This window comes from Mycetomoellerius zeteki, unplaced genomic scaffold (genome assembly GCF_001594055.1).
Source record: "Mycetomoellerius zeteki isolate Tzet28-1 unplaced genomic scaffold, Tzet1.0 scaffold504, whole genome shotgun sequence".
Classification (NCBI taxonomy): Eukaryota; Metazoa; Arthropoda; class Insecta; order Hymenoptera; family Formicidae; genus Mycetomoellerius; species Mycetomoellerius zeteki.
In genome coordinates, this window is record NW_017257506.1 from 56597 (window position 1) to 83156 (window position 26560).

A 26560-nucleotide genomic window follows, 5' to 3' on the forward strand; every position below is an offset into this window, starting at 1 on the left:
ATTAAATACACTGATTATACCTTTACAAAATATATAGAGGAATGTAAAAACAATGAACTTCAAGACTTTTGAACATCTGGATAATATTTTTTACTTTTTTTAAAACAAGAACAGTTTTAAAGAAAATTATACCTGAGGTGCCGTAACTACTCCACCTACTTATTCAAAGGTTAAGAAAACTTATGAAAACTTTTACTGGTCGATACAGAAAATATAACTTTCTAATTTAAATATTCATACACGTATTAACAAGGACGTTATATTGAATATTAATTGTATTAAATGTATTCTAAATTTACTTCCTTTTGATTTTGACCAAAGACATTCTAAAAATACATGTCATGTTGATAACGAGCGACCTTGAACGATGCGTCGTTCTGCGCAACATAATGCAAAGGCCATTGCAATGTTCGTTCACGCGATGCAGCATGCCCTTTAAAAGGCGTAGTATTTGCTAGATAGAGCAGAAGGTTCATCGATAAGGCTTTAAGTATTAGCAAGCACGCGAAATACTCGGAAATGTCAGGACGATTCGTCGCGAGAAGATTCTAGTACGAACGTCTCCCGAGACACGTTAGTTGCGGAATCGATTTTCCGCGCTGGGGCATATACTTCGCAAGCTTTGTATTTTAACTTCGCCATTGTGACCGATCGTACAGCACGGTCGTAATCCAGTACATATTACAAAGACGTAATGTGCAACGAGACCCACTTTGGCGAACGTACGGAAGTAGTTCCGCGTTAACTGCTGCCTTCTGTACGAAGTTCTAAACAGCCGATAATAGCAATCTATTAATCGCGGTATGTAGTCAACGATCGATGGGGCTGTAATCCTCGAATGTCGACTCAGAGTAACATATATACGACCAATAAAATCCAGCTACGCTATTGTACAAAGGTATACCAATAATGGCAGCTAAGTGGCCATCTTAAAAGCATTTAACGTAATTTTCAATTTTCCATTTGTTAAATATTTTAGTGGGCAAATGAGAACAATTTTCGCAGAGGTTGAGCAATGAAAGCTTTTATTATACAGAGAGGTTTTAATAGAAACTTTATTTAGATTAGCTAGTTTAATATATTTGTGAGAAACATTTTTTTATTATTTATACATAGTAATTTATACATAGTAATTTAGAAATAGTTATTTTCTTGAAGAGAAACCTCATGAAATTTCTCGAAAAATACATATTTGATGCATTGAAGCTTTTTCCACGCAAGTTTTATGTAAAGACAGCCAAATGAAATTTTTACCTTAAAACTGTCGGTTGAAATGAATTATCCGTACTCTTTATTACATTTCTTTATACATTTTACAAACACTTGGTGTATGATTCTTGCACTGAATTTCTGCATTTTATTATTAATATCTCAAATATACTATTTTAGTTGTAGCATATATTATATTAAAAAATTATTGTTTAGTAAAGTTAACAGTTATATCGAAATTTAAATCAGGTGCTTGTACACATTTCAAAATTAAAAGTAAAAGGGGAGCAATGGAAATGGCTGAGAGAGGAAACGTATTATTATTAATGTCGCATACTAATTTCAAAAATTGGTACAATCGTGGCATTACAGTTACGAATTGCACAATTTTGCAATAGAACTAAAACTCGAATTTTACAATAGATTTACAAATAGAATGGATTATATATGTGACAGCTTCATTGTATCTGTATATAAATTACCGTAATAAAATTCGTTTAATAAGAAATAATAGAACGATCGTTACGTGCAAACAAGAAATTACTTATAAGTTAGAGAAGTACTCTGTAAGTATTTTGTCATCCATTTCCAACTTAATAAAAATGTATCAAAAGCGTTTCCTTTTAATAGAAACATTAATCGGTACGAAGATCCAAGTTTTTTTCTCCTCACACGATTCGATTATATTTCGAGAGCTTCTTATAGTTGGAATCGCTACGAGAGTTCTAGGAAGGCGGAAAGCAATGAAGCAACGAGAGAACGACGAATTGGTCCAATAAGCAACTATAGATTCTATGAATCTCTCGATTCTATTGTTTTCGAGAGCACGAGAGACGAAGCGCGCTCGTATGACCATTCAAAGCTTCTGCGATTGTTTCTCCTCTTCAGCAACAATCGGATTGTGCGTTATAATCCACGCATAATGAATCGTATACAGGTTGTTTCAAAGATTAATTCTATTAGAACCAGTAGAAGTTAAAACCAGAGAGACAGAGAGGGCGAGCACGGACAATCGTTATAACATGTTAGAGACTTCTTAATCGTATTATATTATCATCATATTAAAAATCTGAAAAAGGTTTTGACAAATTGAATTTCTATGGCTGTAATTAATAATACAATTTTTCGCTCGCCACATTTTTCACAGAGTTTTCAGAGATCCGCTTAACCGCAAATCCATGTAATAATTAAATAAGTCCGTAATCCTGTTGTGATGTCTCGACATTGAAACAGCCGGTGCAGTCGGTGGATGTGCGAAACACTGTATACGCTCACGGGATAGAATGTTCTTCACGTAATAACGAACTAACTGCATTATTCCTGTAACGTGATTTAATATCTTGGCACAACTGTATGTTGCTAGGAACGCAAAGACAATCCTATTACAATGCGCCTGGCAAGTTCCAGTTTCATGTATCAAGGTGAAACAATGGGATCGAGGATTTCGTGGGATCTTTATGTATCTGGTGCCCGAGGCAAAATTCCCGTTGTATCCTTGTAACTTCTCGCCAAGAAGAACGAGAACGACCGTAGGCCCGACGGCTTGATGTCGCAACAACTCCGCCTTCCTCTTGGACGCGCGTCGGGACATTAAAATCGCGCGCGCAATGTATAGCCCGGCTAAATTTATCCGTGAAATACTGAACATTCCCCGCCACACGGTGGAAAACGCGCGGTCGTACCGTACCGTACTGTGCTGTATGGCTGTTCCTGGTGGTCGTTTATAGGGCTCGTCGCCGCGTTATTATCGCGGCCGGAGAGTTACGAGCATCGTCCGGTCGTGTGCCATTGTCGGAGTTCGCCAGACCTCCACTTCGACCAGGATGGTTGAAACTTCCTCGAAGTCTGATGGGTCAAAAATAATTTATTGATGAAACTTCAGAACTAGACTCGGCAACACGGAAAAAAAAGTTTCTGGCTACAGCTGATTCTGATTAGCTGAAATTGCATTAGCTACTATTAGCTATGAAATTTGCTAATACGTACAACGGATTTGCTGCTGTAGCTAATATAAGGACGTGATAGCAAAACATGCAGGTCTGTTACAGATCGATTTATTTAGCAATATGAAGTTAGTTGTCACAATTATCGGATATGTCCGCGTAAAAAGAAATTGTCTCTACCACAGCTAAATATGGTTTGCTGAAACTGTACTTGCTACCAAATTGTCTGCTACACAGAAAACGTTTGCTGTAATGATCAATACATCGACATAATAGCTAAATGCTTGTCTGTTACAATGATAATATTTAGGTCTCACAGCTAATGGAAATTAGACCTCGCAGATATGACGTTAGGTGTCCATATAATACTACTGAATTTAGCTGCCATACCTAATTTTTAGCTGTGGCAGCTAATTCTTTTTTTCCGTGAAAAGATTCTTAAATATGAATACTTTCGTCATATTTAGATTCAGTCATTGGTGGAACAATCTGAATGATGATTCTACTTGCATCGAACAAAATGTCTGGTTGAATTAATTGGAATTCTGATTGAGAAAATGAATGAATCAGAATTTTCTGATTAAATCTACTAGACTTCTGGTTGCGATAAATGGAATTCTGATCAATGCAATCAGAATCTTCTGGTTCGTCCATTTTTAGCCAAACATTTTTCTCAGTACAGATATAAATAATAGTGCAAAATTGTTTTTGCACGAGGTTTCAGTTTCGGTAAATTGATTTTGAAAATTTAACAATTAAAAATATTTTTTGTCACTTTTTTAAGCTCGATACTAACTTTTAATTAATAACGACACTAACCGACTTTTTTAATTTCTGGAGATATAGCCAAAATCGATATACTATATTTCAACGCAGTAACTATCAAAATTCGCATTAAAAAATTCTTTTAAATAATAAAAATTTTAGATAATGAAAAATAAATTTATTAAAAGTTTCTAAAGTTTTACTCTCTCTTAAAATATTAATATTATTATTTTTTTATAATATTATATATAATATTCTTCGAAGTATTATACGTAATATGAAATATATTTTATCCATATTTAGCTGAAATAAATTTGATAACCTGTGCTAACTACTATTACAAAACGTTGTTGAAACTGAAAAAATATGTTAGTTTTTACAAAATTTGAATTTTATCTTATTAAAAATAAAACTTTGTAGAAAAATATTTTGTTACACTTTTTACTTATTTTTTCATATAAAATATAAAATACATTATGTTAAACTATACCAACAATAACATATGTATTTAATTATATGATTTATCCAATTACCTTTTTATTATTTCATTTTTCATTTAATATAATTTATGTAAAGAGGTCATTTTTAGAATTATATGCATATTATTTCTGAAAGAAATAATATGCATATAATACTACGAAAGAAGAAAGCTATTTATCTATCTATCTCTTTCCCTTTCTCTCAGCTATTCAGTAAACTTTCCGTCTCTTGGCAAAGCAATATGAGCAATGCGTATAGGATCTCCGACTTTCACGGATTCTCAAAAACGTCGAACGCGAAGATTCTTTTTATTATATTAAATTGAATACCAAGATTCCTCGCGTTTTCCTCATATCGATCCCAGCGCGCGTCGCGGACGTCTCGTCTTCGAGTCGGACGTCGTTTGGCGGCGGTCGTGAAATCCCTTGGCAAATTGTTTGGGGAAGTTTATTCGGGATCCCCGGGAAGTGTGGTGCGCCACGCTATCCTCCGGGGGACCGAACTTGACGCGCTTATCGCCGCTGGTTTTCCGAGGACGGACGCCGGTGATTCCGGTGATAGCGGCAGTTTTTCTTTCCGGTCAGCAAGTAGATGAGTTTCCGTGACGGGTCCGTCTCGCGGCGCGTCTTGGATCCGTTAAATAGACGAGGAGATCGGCATACACACGGTACGGATGTATACGCGTGGCCGCAAATATTTGCGGAGCGCTTTCGCGAAGTTGCCATACGGCGAGGCAGTTTCTGCCCTCCCCCAAACGAGGAATCCGTTTGCCTTCACCGAGTAATCACCGAGTATACCTCACCTCGCTGGCGAATCGATCGATCGGCACGGAAAATCGGTGCGAGGCGACTCGATCAAGTGCGGTGTCCGACGGTGTTCCGCGCATAGGAATGTGGAAAAGGTATCGGCCGCTTTGATTATATCGATCGCCACTTAAACTATGATATCGTATCGGAGAGCCGCGTAACAATTTTTAACTTTTACATAATATTATATTTACATGAAAGAATAATTTTGCTGAAATATCTAAAAATGTACAGCTGGATACAGACATGAAAATAATGTTATTAAACCATCAAAATAATTCGGTAGGAAGCTCAAACCGGTTACTAGAATGTTAAAATTTTTTGCATTGCTCGTCATGCTTGAGATTTCTATGCACCGTGGAATATGATTATAATTATTTTGATAATCCAATAAAATTATTTTCAGATCCGTATCTACCTACCTATTTTTACTTCAACAAAATTGTTCTTTCCGTGCTGATCCAAAAAATTAGCTAGGTACACAGATCTGAAAATAATTTTATTAGACCATCAAAATATCTGTAGGAAAAAATCTGTAGGACGCTCAAATAGGTTACTGAAATGTCAAACTTTTTACAGCATTGATTGTTATGCTTAAGCGTTCTTAATAAACAGAATTAAAATAATGTTACACATTGCATAGTAATGACATTTTATACATGCAAAATTTAAAGCAATCAATATTTGATTATAGGTTTATATATTATTTATAATTTTGAACTGATGAGGATTCTATGATAGTTGAAACGGATGTCATTTATATTTGATTGAAATATGAAATAAATATATTATTATATAATTTTCTAACATCTTATTTGCTAGGATATTGTTCTAAATTTTATATATCCTACATAATTATTTAACAAAATTAATTTTAGATTTGTATTTAACTAAATTCTTAGATACTTTAGCAAAATCATGTTCTCCGTGTATACTAAAATTTTTGAATATGCTTTTAAACAGAAATATCAAATATCCTTCCTATCTATTATTTTATTCCTTTTCTGATATTTACAAAAATGTCTCCTGCCATTTGAATTTATACGCTATTAGCATCCTTCCTTTGATATGAATAATGAATAAAGTACTGATACTTTTCTCTGAATGCTCCATCTCTGCAAATCCGCTCCGCTCCCGTTGACGATGTAGAGAAATCGAGAAACAAAAGGGGGGAAAAAAAATACACAGCGAAACGGGAAGGAACTGTACGACACTCAGGAGAATCGTTTTTCCTGGTGGATACGGAGTATACGCATTAAAGGCATTTTGATATTATGCAAATGCGATTAAGCGCACGGAAGGTAACATGGCGCGTTGTCATTCCCCATGGTCTCTTCTCGAGATACTTTCAGAAGAACGCCGGTGCCGCTGTCGCGCCGCACCGTTATCGGCCGTATTCCACGGTAAACGCCAGAGGATCGTACAAGCCGCTTACGAAACGCTGCGCAGCAACGAGTATAAAATTGTTCCGGCGTATGGCGACTGTATGATAGTCCGTACATAAAATTACTGCTTCGATCTGTAAATCGCTTCCATGATAACCTGTCCAATGGCACCAGTGGACGAGATTGCATCCGATGCACTCAACACATAATTTTGATCTGTTCCCCGCTTGATCTTGCTTTCTATTTGCAAATTGTGTCAAGTGATGTAAATCAGACTCCAGAAATTTAATTTTAAAGAGAAAATATTGAAATTCTCGATTGGAACTACATTTGAATTATTAGAATTAATATCGGAATTGCATTTTGAAAGCATTATTGAAACGATGAGACGTCGCAATGCATTTTTGTTGGTTCATTTTCTTTTCTATTTTCAGAAATAAAATATCTTCTAATTTTGTGTGTCCTTAATTTCTTCGAAATGTCACGTTGTAAAGATAACTGCAACTGGCAGCTTTTCAGACAACTATTGATTGTATATTGGCTAACAATTATCGGCATGTAAACGAGTTCTCAACAGTCAACAAGTGCCAGCTTCAACTCTATTGGCTAACAAAGTTGTGAGTTTGAAGCGAAATTCTTTGTTGTCCAACTAGGAACCATGTAAATAGCAGACAGACCCGAATGTCTAGATGCACTCGAATATCCGTTAACTTTATCGTAATATAATGCAATTCTGCCTGCAAGTAAAGTCCATACATTGTCCGCAATAATAAATGCCATTAAATGTAATTTATTTCCAAAACTACACCTTTGTTCGTAAAGAGCTTCTAACACTCTGCACTCTGCACTGAGAGGAAAGTGTTTGGCATTTGTAACTGTAATTGCATGGTAAAATAATTATCGTTAGGAGCTCCAAATTTATGCTTATTACTGTCATAATGGTAGTAATAATAATTACATTTTTAGTTCTGTATACTCTAAAAAAAGGTAATTAATACAGAAAGCGATTGTATAATAATATTATACTATAAATTATAAAAATGACTAATATTTAAATTATAAATCACAGTTTATATTATAAATTAAACTAATTTTCGGTGCTAATTATTTTTTTATGTATTTGTATTTATAAAACTTAGTGTACTAATTTTGCGTTCTTCTCATTTATTAGATTTACTATATATGAGCTATTTTTTCTCCACCATGTTTATCGCTCGTCATTTCCTTCGATTTTGCAAAATTCACAAACGTATATGAATGCCGCGCACAATAGCATCGGTTACAATTAGTGACAATATATTTAAATATCGAGAGTAAACATTTTGCCTTTCCAAAACCAAGCTAATGGAGTAATGTTTGGAATAACGCGCCAGAATACTAGTTTAGCAGTTACGGTAAGCGCAGAAACCGTTCGCCACGAACTGGCGCACGAATTTACCTCCGGGCAAAATATTATGCATATATATATATATATATATACATATACGCCGGAAGTGGATCCTGTAAAAGCGTTCATATCGATCAATGGTACGTTATAGGACGCGTAGGATATTAGAATACTTCGCATAACGCTGGGGTTTATACGGAACGCCCCGTACGCGTCCACATACGAAACGCCGACATTCCATCGATGCCGAAATGTACCTATTACGACGACCACGAGCCCGCGGCTCGTGGCCGCAGCCACTGCCTGGCGAATCGCGGGTCGAACGTGACCTAACCAGAAGTTAACCTCGGGTCAAAACAGGCCAAACGTCAAGCTGAAATAAACCTCGCGTTTTCGTACGCGCGCGTTATCGGATTTAATGAAAATGCGACCACGGTCGTGTGCAATACAAAAATCAACTAGGGAGTGGAGGCGAAGTTTAGAGCGGACTACGTCCAACACGTGTGCGATCTACTTTAAGTGCGGCACCGTATTTAGGGTGCACCTTAAAATTTATGGACCTCACCTGCTTCCGCTCTGAAATCTTCATACCTAGGACCGTAAGAACGAAGAAAATTTATACTATATCGAGATAGACAGTTATGTACTTGTACTTTTTGTTCGATAAACCTTCGATGATATGCAATTAACGTTTGAAGTACCGAGCGGTCATTATTGACCGCTTCTATTTTCTAGATTAATATTATTGTTTAATATTTTTAAAGAATAAGTACGACCGTGTAAATGCTATACATAAATATAAAGAACGCCAATAATCGGTCAAAGTTAGATGTTATGAATATAATACAAATTTTTAAATTTTAAATTTAATTATCTCAGATGTGACTGTGTGCCGAAACATTCGGACATTCCTATATATGAAATAATATTTTTAATATTGTAGGTATAATTAATATAATTAATATTTTTAATACTGTAGATATAATATTATGGATATTCAATATTATAGTTCTTATTTTTTCCTCTCAGTGAAGAGTTGACAGAGTGAGGATCTATTCAATTACATTCTTTGTGTTACATCTGCAAATTTGAATTATTATTATAAGATAAACTTAATATTTACACACATATTCTTAATTAATACAAGTCGTTATATGTTATTTTAGTTTTTTGAAAATAATTAATTTTTCAGTCTCAACATAAATTAAACAGTCTTACAGAGACTCAGCGATATAACTGTGTTACAGGTTTTAGTGTCAGACCCAGCGTTAATCTACAGGCGAGGATGGATGAAGTGTGCAAGGTAAGAAAATATAATACAACCGCGAATGTAAACTGTTGTAGTTTATTAATCGTGTACGAAATTCAAGCTATTGTTTCGCAAATTGCATTCGTCTCATAAACATGGTCTCGGCTCGCCCGGTGAATCTCATCACCTAAAATAAAAGCGAAACTTTGCACTTTGCAAAGCGTACCGATTCTAATGGGAAAACTTCGACGCAATCACGCGTCGCGGACCAACGACGATTTACACGGAAATAAAGTTATACGCTTCGTTACTAGCCAAACGCTGTGACGGCGTGTCTTAAAATACGACTCAACGCACGTTGAACCGTTAGATCGTAACTTCTTCACACGTGCGACGGTACGTAGGTTCCGTAAGAGAGAACAAGAGTAGAAAATGACACGACATTGCGGTTGCAAGCCAAACCATTTTCCTGTCATTCGCTACAATTCTGTGTATTATACACGTGCATGTCTCATGAGAATTTGTCGTGTTCCCGATACTAAAAATGAATGACAAAAATGTCTAGTTGGAAATGGACGAAGTAGAAGATTCTGATTATCTTATCGATCAGAATTCCGGTTATTTCAACTAGAATTCTAGTAGTTTAACAAGAAAATTCTAATTTGTTTACAATCAGAATTCCAATTAAACCAACCCCATGGCAGTCAAAGTGTTAGGTAAATTAGGTATTCCTTCGGAGCTGACGATGGGATCCATTCAATAAATAATTAATCTCTTTGTCACAGATATCAAGCAATTCAATTTTTTTATATTATCTGCAAAAATTTTTTATGCGATTTATGACACTTTTAATTCCTTGAAATTAATTAATTAATTAACATAATTAATTACCTTTTAATTAACATAAATGAATCTACAGACCCAGCATCAACTGTATTATAGACTTTTGTTGATGCCAGTTTCGGAGAGTTAAACATTTCGCGAATATAATAAGCTACAATGGAGCTAGTCATACAGCTCCTGCATTGCGTATTATTGTTAAATGCGCATCAGCCAGTGTTTGTACAATCATGTTGCATAAACGCATCAGAAGTTTAAAGTGCGCAAAAGTTCTTTTATTTTCATCATACGTACCGGCGATGTTTATACTACGTCAGGTAAACGTACTGTAAAAGATATTCAGGAGATCCATGTGTGTTCCGCGCGATAGCACGCATGTTTAACTTAGGCAAGAGCCCTCCCTGCGTCGTGCAGGTCGAAGGTAAGTCGGGAGAGCCGCCGTGGCAGCGTGGCTGCATAAAGTCGGAGCAATAAAAATAGTTGTAAAAGTCAGGCGTATCTCGGCTCAATTTATGCTAATAGAGTTGGCCCTGGTCTGGTTGAAGATGCATTACGTTTATCGCGTACCGTGCACGCTCCGTGGAAAACGGAGCCGCGAAGTCGCCTGGATGAGAAGACGCGCGCGATGCCGCGAGCGGGTGACCGCGCTCTCCGATCTCTCTCTCTCTTTCTCTCTCTCTCTCTCTCTCCCCCCGTCTCTCCTTCGCGCAGCTAAATCGATCCGCGGCCCCGTCTCCATGCGAGACGCCACGCTTTCACCTTGTTCCTCGTATCACTTGGGTTTTAATATCTTTAGGCAGGTGCAATTGTGCGCTGCTTTTCTCAAACCCGTTGTGAGGTTGTCACTCTCTTGGAAATCGTAAGAAAATAATATGCTCTTCTTTAATCTACTTTAAGTAACGTCTGCTCCAGTCCTCCTCGCTAAGTCTCTTGTGAAAGTTCTAATTTTTCAACGTCGAGTATTTTGTAATTTAGAACGTAAATTTATGTTTCGAGAGAAACTACATGTGCCAGCCGATTTAATTTGCGACAAGGGTTTAATTCCGCTAATAATCCGAATATGCCGTATAATTTCTTATACCTTTTTTACCAGTTATTCTGCGTAATTGTCACGTTTTAAGCTCATATTAATCTCTACTTATTCTCATTAAGGATGATCACGCAATTTCATTTTATATCAATACTATCCATAATTATTCTAATTGCCGCTTAGTTAGCTCGTTATTATTTCGTTATTATTGTATATTTATTTCTGTTTATGTCTCTCATCGCTTAATCAATGTATTATACAACATTATGTCACTTAAACAAGCATAATATTTTAAAACAGTGGTTCCCAATATTTTTTCGCTCACAAATCATTTTTAATATGTTTTTAATATATTCTTATCAGGAACTTCTGAGCACTAAAAAATGTTTATGTTTTAAAGAGAAAATATTAATATATGTTTTACTAGAATAAAGAAATGTACGTATTATGGTCGTATTTTACGCGTTAATCCAGCTTGGAACTCCATGGATTTGCGAGCCACTGTGTTGAATACCTTCGCCCCATAGCATATTAAACGACCATGACTATATCAGTCTATTTTCACGTTGTAGCAAACTGGAACAAACTCGCTTACTAGCTTTATACTATGTGAGCACTAATTATTTTAGCGAAAACATATTGGCATATTTGTATAACAAAACGTATTGCGAACCGAAAATTACTGTCGAGCGGGGTCAGTTTCGAAATATTATTACAAAAGAACAGTCCATGGCAATCAGTTTTTTTTTTTTTTACGATTTTCTGACTGGATGGCAATCGTACACCACGCGCATACTGATGAGAGCCAATAACAATGGAACTTCAAGAGAAAATTCGCCTCGCAATCCGGAGAAACTGTTTGTCTCCAAAAGTCGGTGAATACCAGCCAAACATGCTGATAGTCGTCGCGATCATTGCGCTAAGTATATTTCAGTCAGTCGGGAAGTTACCGCTAAGAAGTCGTAGATCCCGGTTCGCAACAAGCTATTATTTATTGATCCACTTCGCGCAGGCAGCATACGCTTTTTCTTGTTTATTTCATCCGAGTCAACAAGACTCTGCGGGTCCATCAGGCTTCGCCTCTCCAGAAAGTAACGACGAATATTTTATATCGCATTCATTGAGATGTCACGTTCCAAAGTTTACAATATTCCGCTGGCATGGCTTCACGGTACAGACTTCGATTTCCTTTTCCCTCGCTCAGACGGAATTGAATATCCTCGGATTAAAATACGGCTCGATACGCCGAATTAAGGAGCACCGGAGAGATAGCCCGGGCAAACGTTTTCGTCGCGATCTGTTTCCGCGCTGTGAGCGATTTTCGAAGGAAAGATCCGCGTCTGTGGTGCGGTTCAGTGACCGTCGTCGTTCAATCTTCAGGCAAATTGAATTTTTTCGGAGATCAAAGAACGCGGTATATAACCGGTACGACGGGGCGAAGGGAAATATCCGTTCTTTAGGCTTATAGAATGAACGATCGTCTTTTATGCGGAACGCAACTTCGTTTTGTGAATGCACCGGAAGGACACGGTGCGCCACGAGAAACGTTCCAGTCCGTTGACAGTTTCATCCAGATTATCTTGTCGAAGTATACACGCACCCTCATGGCGGTACTTGACATTTCCCATGAAAATAGCGAAGTCAAGCCGACGCCGGCGGGCGAGGACGGCAACATTTGTTACGAGAATGGTGAAACAATCGATATCCCAATTGTCGTAGCAATCATGCTGCGAGTTCGTCGCGCCGTCGTGTCGATTTGTGTCGCCAAGCCGATTTTATAAAACGGGCTCTATGTTTATTAAACACGGTATCCCCGAGGGATAACTCCAAATTTTCGTGATTTTCGTTCCACGCTCGACCGCCGAAATGCGGCTTACAATATATACACGTTTTTACATTGGTTTTAATAGTTATCGCGACATTTTGGCGTTGCATCGAAAAATAAATGGTATGGCACCACATGCAATTTTGTCCAAATACATCAAGCATTGATATTCAAGTATCCAATTCTTTTTTTTTAATTTGTTTCCCGGCTTTTATCTCCACATGGAAAGGACGATTTTGTTGAAGCACCTAAAAATTTAGTTAGATTCAGATCTGAAAATAATTTCATCATTAAAATAATTATGTTCGTCGTTCAAACTAGTTTCTAGAATGTTTTCCTGCGTAATTATTTTGATATTCAATAATATTATTTTTAGATATATCTAACTAAATTTTTAGATACTTCAGCAAACGGTTTTTTTTTATGTAAAAATTTGGGAAGATATGGATTTAAAAATAATTTTATTGTATTATATTAAAATGTAAGACACTCAAGCATGCTGAGCAGTATTGTAAAAAGTTGTTTCTATCAAAAATTGATTCTAACAATCAGCTTCAGCATCTTAATTATTTTGATGGCTCAATAAAATTATTTTCAGATCTGTAGCTAGATTTTTAGATACTTTAACAAATGATTCTTTTTATATAAAAAAATTGATTCTAACAATCAGCTTCAGCATCTTAATTATTTTGATGGCTCAATAAAATTATTTTCAGATCTGTAGCTAGATTTTTAGATACTTTAACAAATGATTCTTTTTATATAAAAAAATTGATTCTAACAATCAGCTTCAGCATCTTAATTATTTTGATGGCTCAATAAAATTATTTTCAGATCTGTAGCTAGATTTTTAGATACTTTAACAAATGATTCTTTTTATATAAAAAAATTGATTCTAACAATCAGCTTCAGCATCTTAATTATTTTGATGGTTCAAAAAAATATTTTCAGATCTCTAACTAAATTTTTAGATACTTCAATAAAATCGTTTTCTTCCGTGCACGCGAGTAACACGACTGCCATCGACAGAATAACAAGAACGTTGCGATTAAAATTTTCCCTAGTAGAGGGGAACATGTTGTTATCCGAGCAAATTCTATCGTTCTTACTTCTACCTCGCGCATATACGCAGCCGGGTTTTCAGTGCGCTACTTCTCATTACACGATTCAACGAGAGCACATATAAGTACGCTTCCTATTCTCCCTTGAACCGAATAACGTTTGGTACCTGGTATCCCATTGAGTGGCGCACGGTGCAGCTTCCGATGTTGATACTATTGCCATCATTGTGAGCGCACCTGTCAGAGTCCCGCCGAAGATGCGAGAAAAGAGCAAAGCCGGATATAGTTGGTAAATTTGCGGGAGGATGACGCGAAAAATTGCCGTGTTTTAGCAACAAAAATGAAATATTGTACTGCCAGGCGATTAAGCTAAACTCACGAAAAATTAACGCTTTAGAAAACCGTTGGCAATTTTTGTCACAATTTTTCTGCTTTTTTTAAGCTACTGTTGCGTTTAGGCGACACTTGACACGCGCAATATTTTTAGTCACAATATTTTTCAAAAATTATTACAAACGTTGCCAGAAACACTCCATTCACACTATATTCGAACATTTAGCTTAAACACAATATACGTATTAATAAGATACACGAATTATTAAAAGTCTAAATTATTGTCGAGAATCTTTGGTCAAATAAATAGATATTTCCGTCTAATTTTCGTACCAGAGTGTACAATTAAATAATACAATAAAAAGTATATTTTTAACATAGAATATAAAAAGGACAAAAAAATATGCTAGAGCGCTCTAATGTTAATGGAGAATTTTTGAAATTAGATTTTATCGTATCATGCCCGAACTCCAAGGATCGTTATTAACCCAAAAATAATCGCCTGGGATATTTTTACACTCCAGCGACGAAAAAATGTAAATTCTAAAATATTATTTTGTATGGATATTATTTAACATATTTTATTCCCTTTTAATAACTGTTTTTTACGAACCTTTAAAATTTAAATATGTAATTTCATCGACAAGTTGCAATAAACAAGCATTATATTAATTGAACAAGCATTATATTTATTTTTTAAAAATACTGTCATAATAAACTATTTAACTTGGTCGTTTAATGTTTGTTTGATTTTTACTTACTTTTTTTCAGAAAATTATGGTTAAATTTATATATAATGTTTTCAAATACTAATAAATCGCGCGCGCGCGCGAAACATAATTAATAATACACTATGTTGTTAATAATAATGATTTTAATTGGGGCATAAAGGTATTCTAGGTAATTGTTTACGTAAAAAAAAAAAAAAAAAAAAAAAAAAAACAGGTGACTAGTCCTGAGTTAGTAGACATAACACGGAAAGAAAAAAATTTGCTATGAACACTAATCCTATACTATAATGATAAATTCTATTTGCAAATATAGGGATCGCAAATTATTTGCCGGTGTAAAAATATTTTTTTTGGATTCGCTACAAAAATAATTTTCAACAAATATCAAATATTTATCAAATATGCAAATTTGTTTGCTATAAACAACAAACAAATTTGACACTTAAATTTTTCAATCTTTTTGCCTTTCGTGGAAAAATCATTTTTCTCCTTGAATATAGGTAGGATGCTTAGAACACCACAAACAAATTTTATTTTTGTCATTTATTTATTAATTTTTAAAAGCGTGTATAGTGTTAAATTTACCTTATTTAAACCTTAATGAGATAAAGGAATATACAAATGAACTTTAAGACTTTTGAGCAATACTTTATTTTCCTTTATCAGAACAAAGTTTTCAAGATAACTATACGCGAGGTGCTGTGACTACCCATCTACTTAAAGGTTAACGAGATTATTCCAAGTTTGACATTGCGTCGTAGTTGGCATATCACAGATGAATCCACGACTAACAGAACGCGCCTGAAACTTGTTACGATAAAAACTTATCGGGCCGCCACGCCACGGTGCACAAGTAAGTTGTTGCCGAATTCGGCGTTCTCGTAGAATTTCCTATGCCTCAAGTCGGCGGCGGTACCCTCGAAATCCCAAACCGAAACCCCGAGAGAAGCTCGTTCAAGTATCGTGCAATTTGTAAAAGTGCATCGGTGCGCAAGTCCATCGTCCAAATGAAAAGCGAGTGCTACGTGGCGCCCTTACGCTGCCTTCCTACCATCTTCGCCTTTTACGCCGACCGCTTCCTCGTGTACGGACCGAGTTAATTAAGGAATACCTTTCACGTCGAAGCTACTATACCCGGTATAGATCGAAAACGATGGTCTGAACGCGGCCCAAGAGATGGAACGTCAGTACAATTTATTAAGTAAGAATAGACGCACTCTTAACGCACCGTTCGTCTTCTCATTTGGTTGCGAATAGAAACTTCCATTTTGGTAAATATTCATCACAAAGGTACTTGGACAAAAGATATTTCAAAGTAGTAGTATAATATTCAGAATAACTCAATAAAACTTTCTTGTAGTAATCATTGATCACCTTATAATTTTCGGATGATTAATTTCTCCATTTGTGAATGCTTATTTTAGCTATACTTTTAGATATTGTCAAATATAATTTTATAAGTCTCGAGTGATATGTGAGATTTAAGATACATAAACGCGTAAAATGAGAATTATTACAAATTTAGTTCGAATCGCGAAGAAAATAGATCCTTGAAATTTTATTTCCCTTTTTATGAATTTTTGATTGACGTTATATTGATGTTAAATTTTTACAATATTCATTAAAATAATGATTTGATTAGAAACTTAATTTTAAATAATTTTGAATTCTTTATATATCACTCTAAATTTTTGGGAGTGAAATTTCACTCCAAAAAAAGTGATAGTTGCGCCAGTCCGGCAAGGAGTGAATTTCTTAATCTAATCTAAAAAGTCAACTTTAATGATTAATATCTCGCTTCGCGAAACAGAGCGACGCTTTTTTCTGCCACATTCGTTCGTTTTGTGCAAAAACACGTAGAATGAGCCTAATAATTTTTAATTAGATGTAGGGAGGCTAAACTTAACATTTATCAAAGTAAAATTTCAGTCTCTCCCTTCGGAGAATGAAATTATTCACTCTTCACATAGATTGAAAATGGACTCCCATTTGGAATGATTCTTCGCTCTCTAAGAGTGAAAATTTCACTCCTGTCGGACTATCACTCTTTAGGAGTGAAATTTCACTCCTAAAAATTTAGAATATATATTATATGTATATAATATATGTATATATATATATGTATATAAAGACATTTGTAATTTATAAAATAGTAAAAATATATTTCATTAATCGCATGGAGATCTTTTTATAGCGAAAAGCCTACAAAAATTCCCGATTTAAAAATAGATTAATAAAAACGTGGCATGATACGGAAACATACTATTAAATTATTACATTGATTTTTAAAAAGGAACATTTATTGAAAACTGATCGAAAGAAGCGTCGCAGATCTCAAGAAAGCAAAAGCGGGGGACAATCGATGAATCGTGCGTAACAGCTCCTTGTAACTCCACTGCTCGAAATAATCATCATTTCGAGACTTACAGCTTGGCGAAGGCAATTTCCAATTCCTCATTGTCGTGCACGATGGTGTCAGGGCAGACGGGTTGGATCTTTGAACCTGTCCCATCTCCCGTTAATGATCGGGTGCTGCAATGCTATTGTTCCTCGAGTGACGCTTCTCGATGCGGAGGACGCGATAACAAGTGCCGACTGATGCGACTGGCGCGGGAGGATATAAAACGGACAAAAGGGGGGCGAATGAAAAAAAAAAGGAAAAAAGAGAGAAAATTGCAACGAGGCGACTTTGTAATCGCGCACTTCCTCCTACGATGCCATTAACCTAACCGGGCCGTTCTCACGGGTTGTTAATACCGCGACTCACTATACACGGAGCTGCGCTATTTAACGTCGCGCGGAAGGAAGCTATTGCGGAGACGCGACGTACAAACGTTGACCTTTGCTCTTTAAAACGTTTTCGTTCGAGAAAGGCTAAGATGTTTTTTCTTAGCCTCTGGAATTATATTAAGTCGGTAAGTGAGTGTTTTTCAACCATTTTATTTATACGCCGCGCGCGATCAATACACATCTACATATTTAGACTTTAAGATATCAAGAAAATATATAAGTTGATATTAAGTAAAAAACTTTCATCCTTTTTTTAGAACTATATAAAGTGTAATATATGTTAAATGTATGACGCAGAATACTCGATAGATTGTGTTACAATGCTAATGACATTGAGAACAAGATATTGAAAACAAGATGCACTGCACACAAAAATACATACTGTACGCAAATAATAATTACTACTAATTGGTTTAAGTATTTCAAAAATTCATATATCCGTAAATCTATTATAAATTCACAAGCATTATTTAAAATATATTAAAAAAATTTTAATAAGTTTAACACTTCAATCAAGATTATTAAATGAATATAAATTCGGTTTGCTTACTATATCGGGTGTCTGATAATTAATGATGAAACTCTCGCACAGAGGTAGAATGGATTAAACTGACAAGGAACACTAGGCAACTCAAAAATTCTGAAAAAATTCTCAGAACTTTATAAGAAGAAAATAAACAATTTTCGCACTCAGAGAAAAAAGTCATATCAGTAACTATAAATTTGTAGTGAAATAGCGCCTCAACTATATACATATTATTAAATTCTAATAAGAATACTAGATTAAGTGAACTAAGAAAATTATACATAACAATGAATTTTTATAAAATTTGTAATAAGTATATTTTAAGATTATTATTAAGAAAATATTCTTTAAACGTTGCTTAAAAGGAAGAAAGTAAATTAAGTAATCACTTTTCTTATCAATAGAATAGTATTTTTCTGTATGTGTAGAATTTATTTACAGAAAGACGTCAGAACTTTTTTGAATACCTGATATTTGAGTTAACGACAGCATTTTATTTTTATTCCCATTATTATTTAAGGGAATTAAGCACCATCAAATCGCAAGAGAACAGATACCGAATACTTATCGAATTTCCTGTTCTTCCATCGAGAACTACCGTCGAGATAATCACGTGCGTGCGGAAACTCGTTCACATTAAACTCTCGCAATGACTCGCGGTATTTATCATCGTCATTGAACAAGTATACGAGCAGTAATTTCGCGAAACGACGGTCTTGAACGCCTCATCTTTCCTCCGTTTGCCGATCGAACGGGTTTCGCACGACCAGCAAAACTGAGTTTTCTGATCATCCGACGGAAATTCCTGAGATATCGTAAACGCAAGCTGGCAGATAAATCAGTACGAGTATCTCCCAGGTTTGTTAAACTTTGACGAACCGTATTCGAATCTGATCTATCAATCAAAATAGCTCCAAATGTCTTAAATGTCTTCATTCCCGGGCGAGTTTTACTTGCAGAAACTGCACAGAGTTCGCTTTACACATAAAGCTATGAGTAAAGATGCGATATTTCGATCGGTACGAAATATTCTTACAGCGTAGGGAGAAAAATTTTCTGTTTGCGCGCAATGGTTATATCGCGAATATCTGGATGAGGGAGCGGAGAATCTCGCAGCTCTCCTATTTCTCAGACGATACAAGCAGGGGACAAGTAAGTGGAGTGCTGATACTCGATCGTCTCACGTACCTTCCCCGACCGACGACGTCTCGCGCAACCAAACTATTCCATACACGTTTCATGAATCATAGATATCGACAAGGGTATCGACATTATCCCGCTAAATCATTTTGGGATGGTTTCTCGCGCGCGAGATTGTACGGTATCCCCTTAATGAAGCGTGGTAACTCCGCACGCGCATCCGTTTTCGCGCTTTCACCCTTTCTCTATCGATCACGTATCGTAAAGCTAAAGTGATCTTAGTGAACGTCTAATCGCGCACCGCAGACGATACCGAAGCCCGAATTACCAGCGTTGCCCTACGTCGCGCGCCCATAGATAACCGCGTGGCTTAACGAGGCCAGTCGACCAGATCTAGTTTCTATCCCGGATGCGGCTCATGTTCCATTGACCGCGACATTATTGGCTTTCTAGAGACACCAGCGATTCCATAATTTTCATTAAATCCCGATAAGCCTACTTTCGCAAACGGGACAGGAACAAATTTAATGCCCTGCCTTCTTAGAATCTGTTCCCTTACGTTCAAAATATATTTTTAATTATTACCATGAATGAGTTAGGAAAAGCTTACTCTATCAGTCATCAAAAGTAAATTAATTTAACATCACAGTCTGTCAGTTAAAAAACACTTGTGTCTTAAAATTTTTAAAGAGAACGTAATCTTCTTCAAGAATGATACATCTTAAGTCGTTTTTATAAATAAAAAAGAGAGTCTTCTATAGAGAATATTTAGAGTTTTGGTGATTGAAGTTTGAAAAAGAAATTATTTTATTTCACTAAATTCTATTTATATAAGTCAATCAACATATAATTTATAAAAAATATTGATTTGTTTTACTACTTACGTTTTTTGTGTGCTATAACCTTTAACTTTGTTAACAAAGATTAGAGACTCTCTAAACTGACCGTAAGAATCGCTTTTGATTGGTTTGTTATTTTCTGACAATTTGTTTTAATTGAAACGAGGTAACACAATCTTTTTCTTTGTTGTACAATTGCAGAGCGAGATAGCACGTATCTTTTCTCACTCGCAGAATTTTATCAGAACATGCTTTCATGGCTAGTTTTTAATTAGAGGGTCTTCTAACGAAAGCTAATCACGCGCAAAATGGTGAAGGTAAAGCGATTAAATTTATCTTGCAAAAGTGAATATATAAAATCTTATTGTTTACGTTGTTCTATGTACATGACCCTAAGAGAAGTAACGAGTTCAAAAATATATTAACTATCGTACTTTTCGAAACAGATCTTAGTGCTTAAATATTTCTGTGCGAATTTATATAACTGATTCTGCAAATTGCGCAGAACAGAACCAGAGTAGTCAATTTAATATCGCATATTAAATTGACAAATAAATTTAATAAATTATGACGCTAATAAGCATCTTTATGAGAATATTAATAATCTGATATTAATGAGAATCTTAAACCTGCTAATAATTTATTGCGAAAAATATTGCCTTAGTTGCTCAAAAATATATATTTCTGTTTATGAAACCTGAAAAAGCTATCGGTGCGCGTGACATTCCTTTGTTCCGTTGTTCCACGAGATTGAAATGCACGCACGTTCATCCCACGCAAAGAGAACGCGAAGACATATAGGTCTACTTCACTTAACTCACGTCGGCACGCCGAAGTTACTATTCTGGATGGAAATCTAGGTATGCCGGTAGCCCGCGAGCCACAATGGCCTGTAAACGCGATAGTATCATTGCACGTCACGGCAACGAAACAGCGTCTCTCCCTTCGCTTTTTCTCATTCTTTTCTCTCTTCTTTCCTTCCTTACTTCTTCTCTCGTTACATCTACGTTGTGATATCCGGTATTTCGATCGAGCTACCTTCAGGATGTCAGAACTGTCGAAAGAAAAATAAACTATATATCTGCGTCCGAGTTTAATGCACAATAGTGGCGTCTGCCTGAGCATGCGACTATCGCAAAAGGAGAGGAAGTTGTTCACGATAAGAATTCCCACATATAGCACGTACAGCATGCGGAACGATGTCCTTTCGGACTGTCCAATACACCTGTTTCTATTGCCAGCCAGACTGGATTAAACGAGAAATTTTGCAGTATCGAGAAATTAATCTACTTATTTCCAATTTAATTTCTCTGTTCCAATTTAATTATGCTGCAGCATATTTTTCACCGTTTCATATGCATAATGATTATTAAGTAAAGTACAATTTTGGATACTAACAGAAAAGACAAATTTAATGACTAAATATATTGCTCTTTTATTTAAAAAATGACAAAACACCAAAAACATATGATTTTCGCGTTATCTCATAGAAAAAAAATTCTATTGCTAAGAAAAGGGATTACTTAATTAATTTTTTTCTTCTAAGTAATAGTTATATTTAACAAAAAGAATCTTTTTGATAATATAGTTTGAATATCTTTTTGATAATAGTTTTAAAACATACTTATTATAAATTTTAGAAAAAGTCATTATCATGTACTTCACTTAACTCACTTAAAACAAAAATTAACTTTTTTTTAGAATATTACAAAACTATAAGCGACTTTGTATAATAAGACTCGAATTTATTTTAATTTAATAACTTTATTTGAAGTATATTAAATTTCCTAGGATTTAGAATATATTTTAAATAAATTTGATGCTTATGATAAATTTATAATATATTTTAAATAAATTTGTGGATATATGAACTTTTGACATACTTACTTAAAACAATTAATATTGAAACACAGTATATATTTTTCTGTATGTATAAATGAATTAAATTACTCTATCAATCGTCGAAAGTAAACATCAAAAAAACGTCACAATTAAAAAAAAGTAGTTTTAAAAAAATCGTTAAAATCGTCACAGCTCAAAACGTATGGTTTTTTTTTTTTTTTTTTAAGAACTGTGAAACAAAAATGACATTTAATTATGTTAAGAATATATTCTTTTACCTATATTATTTCGTTAGTTAGTAAATTTCTGTCAAATTGAAAAATAATCTTTTCACTTTTTTGAGAAACATATATATTTTAGCTACGTCACTTTTGAAATAAGAAAATAACATATGTATTTTATTCTTCCTTTTTTAATTTTTACATTATTTGTGTAAAGTCTAGGGAAACGGCAAAAATTTAATTTTACTGCTTGCCTTTTTGAATACTGTCAGTATTGACAAATACTCACTTTTGCATTCAATTCGATAGAATTTGTTAAGCATGTTAATGCAACTAGGAGGAAACTAGAATACGATGAAGTAATTGGATATTATACACGATAATTAATTGTGTTGCTCGCATTCACTGTATAAAGCGGAAATAGATATTTCCAATGAACAAATGACTCGAACGTAATTGACTGCCATTGTTTAGATATCTCCTGCAATGCTTCGCTTTAAATGTTACGAAGCAGTAATATATGTCACTTTTAACGATCTCTGATGAATACACAGTCCTACACGCAACAGCACATTTTTTCCCGACCATGAAATTAACGTTCATTATGGATTCTCTGACTTTTATTAATTTACCATTTACGAAGATAATCAATATTGAAACGAACAATATTCTTCCTAGTAACATTCAAACTGAATAAAAATACTTCAACTGTTCCGTATGTCACATTATGGTGCTATGTCGTAGGAAAAGATAAACGTGGAAAAGTAGCAAGAATCGACAGTAAACAAACATAAATTATCCGACATCGTTGCGCCTGTCTGTCTACTTGTCGCGTCCCGGTAACTTTTTTTAAACACGCGCACGCGAACTAAAAATATCTTGCGTCCAGTTCTCTATGGATCTTCCTACAGCAGCAGTAGCATAGCCGGAGAGGTCGAATTCGGTGTCAAATATCAAGTAAACCGACGTAACTTTCAATTAACGCGACCGCACACGATGAATGCCCGCGTATGGAAAAGCGACAAAGACACGGACAGGATGACGGACGTAAAGGGAACGAAAAGAAATATCGTACTGAGAGACCGAGCAGCGCGCTCGCGAGTAAACGGCACGATCGCACGTCGTGTATTCGCCTCGAAATCGAACCATCGCCGAATCAGGATGGCGCGAAACTCGATGTAATTGGATTTCGCGCAAAATTTGATCATCCTAGAATTATTTTGGAATAGAGATCGATTATTTTTAGCGCAACACAGAATAAGCTATCTCATGCTGGGCCGATTTAAAGCAAACGAATGGACACTGTTTCAACACTTTTCATTTAAACAACCTTTTGAAACAGATTTCCATTTTACTGTACAATGTTTTATTCCTCCCCCTCCCCCGCTTCACCTATGAGTCTTAACTTATTTTGTTCAATGCGTGAATATTTTTGATAATATTTATATATTTTATAATTATAGCACTCAAAATAACATGGCACCTTGGCCTTGGTAATTATTAATCCTGAACTATAACAACGAGATATTTGACCCGAAGCGAAACTTTTTGGACAATCTGTATGATTGGCATTATCAGGTTTTCGAATTGTATATTTTAAAAATGTAAATTTAATACCATACTGTATTTATATCATTTTCACCTAATATATTGATATAAAACACCAACATGATGTGGATTAATACTGAGTGTAGATTAACATCATGATTTGAACAATTTAATACTAACAGTAAAATCCATATCATGTTGTTTATCAAGATTGTGGTAATTATATTTAACAACTATAGGGTGCGTTCGCTTTGTACGTTGAAAGTATATTTTATCCTTGTTGTCTATCAAATATTGAACAAATGATGCTTATAAACGTTATAAGCGCTAAATTGAATGCATCCATAGTGTTATAAATCCATATCTATATTTTTTAATAAAAATATAAGTAAAAAAATTTTTAGTAAAAGTGTAAGTAAAAAATTTTTAGTAAAAATGTTAGTAAAAAATTTTTAATTTTTCTATATACGGAAAAAAATTAGCTGCCACAGCTAAAAATTAGGTATGGCAGCTAAATTCAGTAGTATTATATGGACACCTAACGTCATATCTGCGAGGTCTAATTTCCATTAACTGTGAGGTCTAAATATTATCATTGTAACAGACAAGCATTTTGCTATTATGTCGATGTATTGATCATTACAGCAAACGTTTTCTGTATAGCAGACAATTTGGTAGCAAAGTACAGTTTCAGCAAACTGTACCATATTTAGCTGTGGTAGAGAAAATTTTCTTTTACACGGACATATCCAACTAACTTTGACAACTAACTTCATGTTGCTTAATAAATTGACTGTAACAAACATGCATATTTTGCTGTCACGTTCTTATATTAGCTACAGCAGCAAATCCTTTGTATGTATTAACAAATTTCATAGCTTTAGTAATTAATGCAATTTCAGCTAATCAGAATTAGCTGTGGCCAGAAACATTTTTTTTTCCGTGTATAAATTACCATAAAGCAAAAGTTTACTTCTATTTATATTTCAAAAAAGACGCTTTAAAACATAGTTTTTATAGCTGTAATTGAGGATTAAATTATATATATAGCTGCAGTTGAAGATTAAATATGTATATTATCAAAAAAATATTTTCGTATAACAAATCAAACTAACCAAGACTCCTTATAAATCATTACTTACGGCATGCATTACTTGCGGCGATTGTCTTTTACTACCTACTTTTTTCATTTATTTGTTTCGGGACACATTATCTATATTTATTTTTATTTTCTTTGTGTAAAATTATCATGATCTATATATCTGATTGTATATCAGTTACAAGATATCCTATGGCTCGTATAATCTTGCAATAGTTTCTATAAAGCCATTAACAAGCCTATCAGAAACACTCCACCGGAAAATTAATTCGCGTACCTTAGTGTGGAATCAACAGGACCAGCTTGTTCGATCCGACATACTCTCGTATTTGCCACTATTGTTCGTGCATATATACATCGTGGGTTTTGGCTAGAGGCGCGAAAGGTTAATACCGATGCTACTCGCAATAGGCTAACTCTTATCATCGTATCCGATCTCAGGGTTGTTTTTCGTGTTTGAAGAGTCAAACCATAAAAACTACAGACCACAGAGCCTAAAGAAATAATGTAAGCCGATAAACACGCGTGCGCGCGCAAATTTTGCGCTTTTCTATTTTGAGATTTTTCATGAATTTGGTCCTAAATCTACAAATTATATTTTTATTTATATACGCCGAAATTCTGAGACCCAGCCGGATGTTGTTACACGTAACTCTGAAAATCTATATTTTTTTAACGGATTATTTTTTCCGATCTAATATTAGTCTAAGTCCGTTAAATGGCAAAATATGAATATTTAAATAGGTTGAAATTTTCAAGGATATTAGTCATTTGAAATGTTCGCCGAGTTTTACGAACTCGTATATAAATATATAGGCACAGACATATATGATTTTAAGTTTAATCTAATCAATGAAAAGTTATTCTTGAATAAAATGGTCACGTAAATTAACTTGATCCTTCAAAATTTATAATTATTACAATAACGTGTGTGTGCGTGCGTGCGTGCGTGTGTGTGTAGAATGAAAAATAATTGATTTTATTTTGTCTATCTCTTCATCACACACGCACACACACACCCACACCGATATATATAATTCTCAAGTTTACTTGAAAATAATGAAGAGATAGACAAAATTATTACGACATATATGTGTATGTATAATAGAATAGAAAATAACTAACTTCATTTTACCTAATTCTTCATTACTTTACAATAAAACTATTAAGGTAAATTTGTTAAATTATTTTCAAACTCGCTATTTTCAAATAATTCTATAAGCTTATTATTCTTAAATAATCTTCAAACTTTGTTTAATTATCAATTTATGGTTAGTTGATTTATGCTGCTGGATAAATGCATATGTGTGTCTATATGTGAAGAAAGCTCAATTATAGGACGGTTTTGAGGTTTCGTCATATAACTATATGTAGGCTTCTATAGATAACTTGATCGTAATGCGATTTATCTAACTAATTGTGAGTTCTATCCACGAAGCGGCAAGAAGGTTGGAAATAATGCTCGCGGCTTGTGCTCCGTACAATACTCGAAGGAAATCACCGCCTGAGAC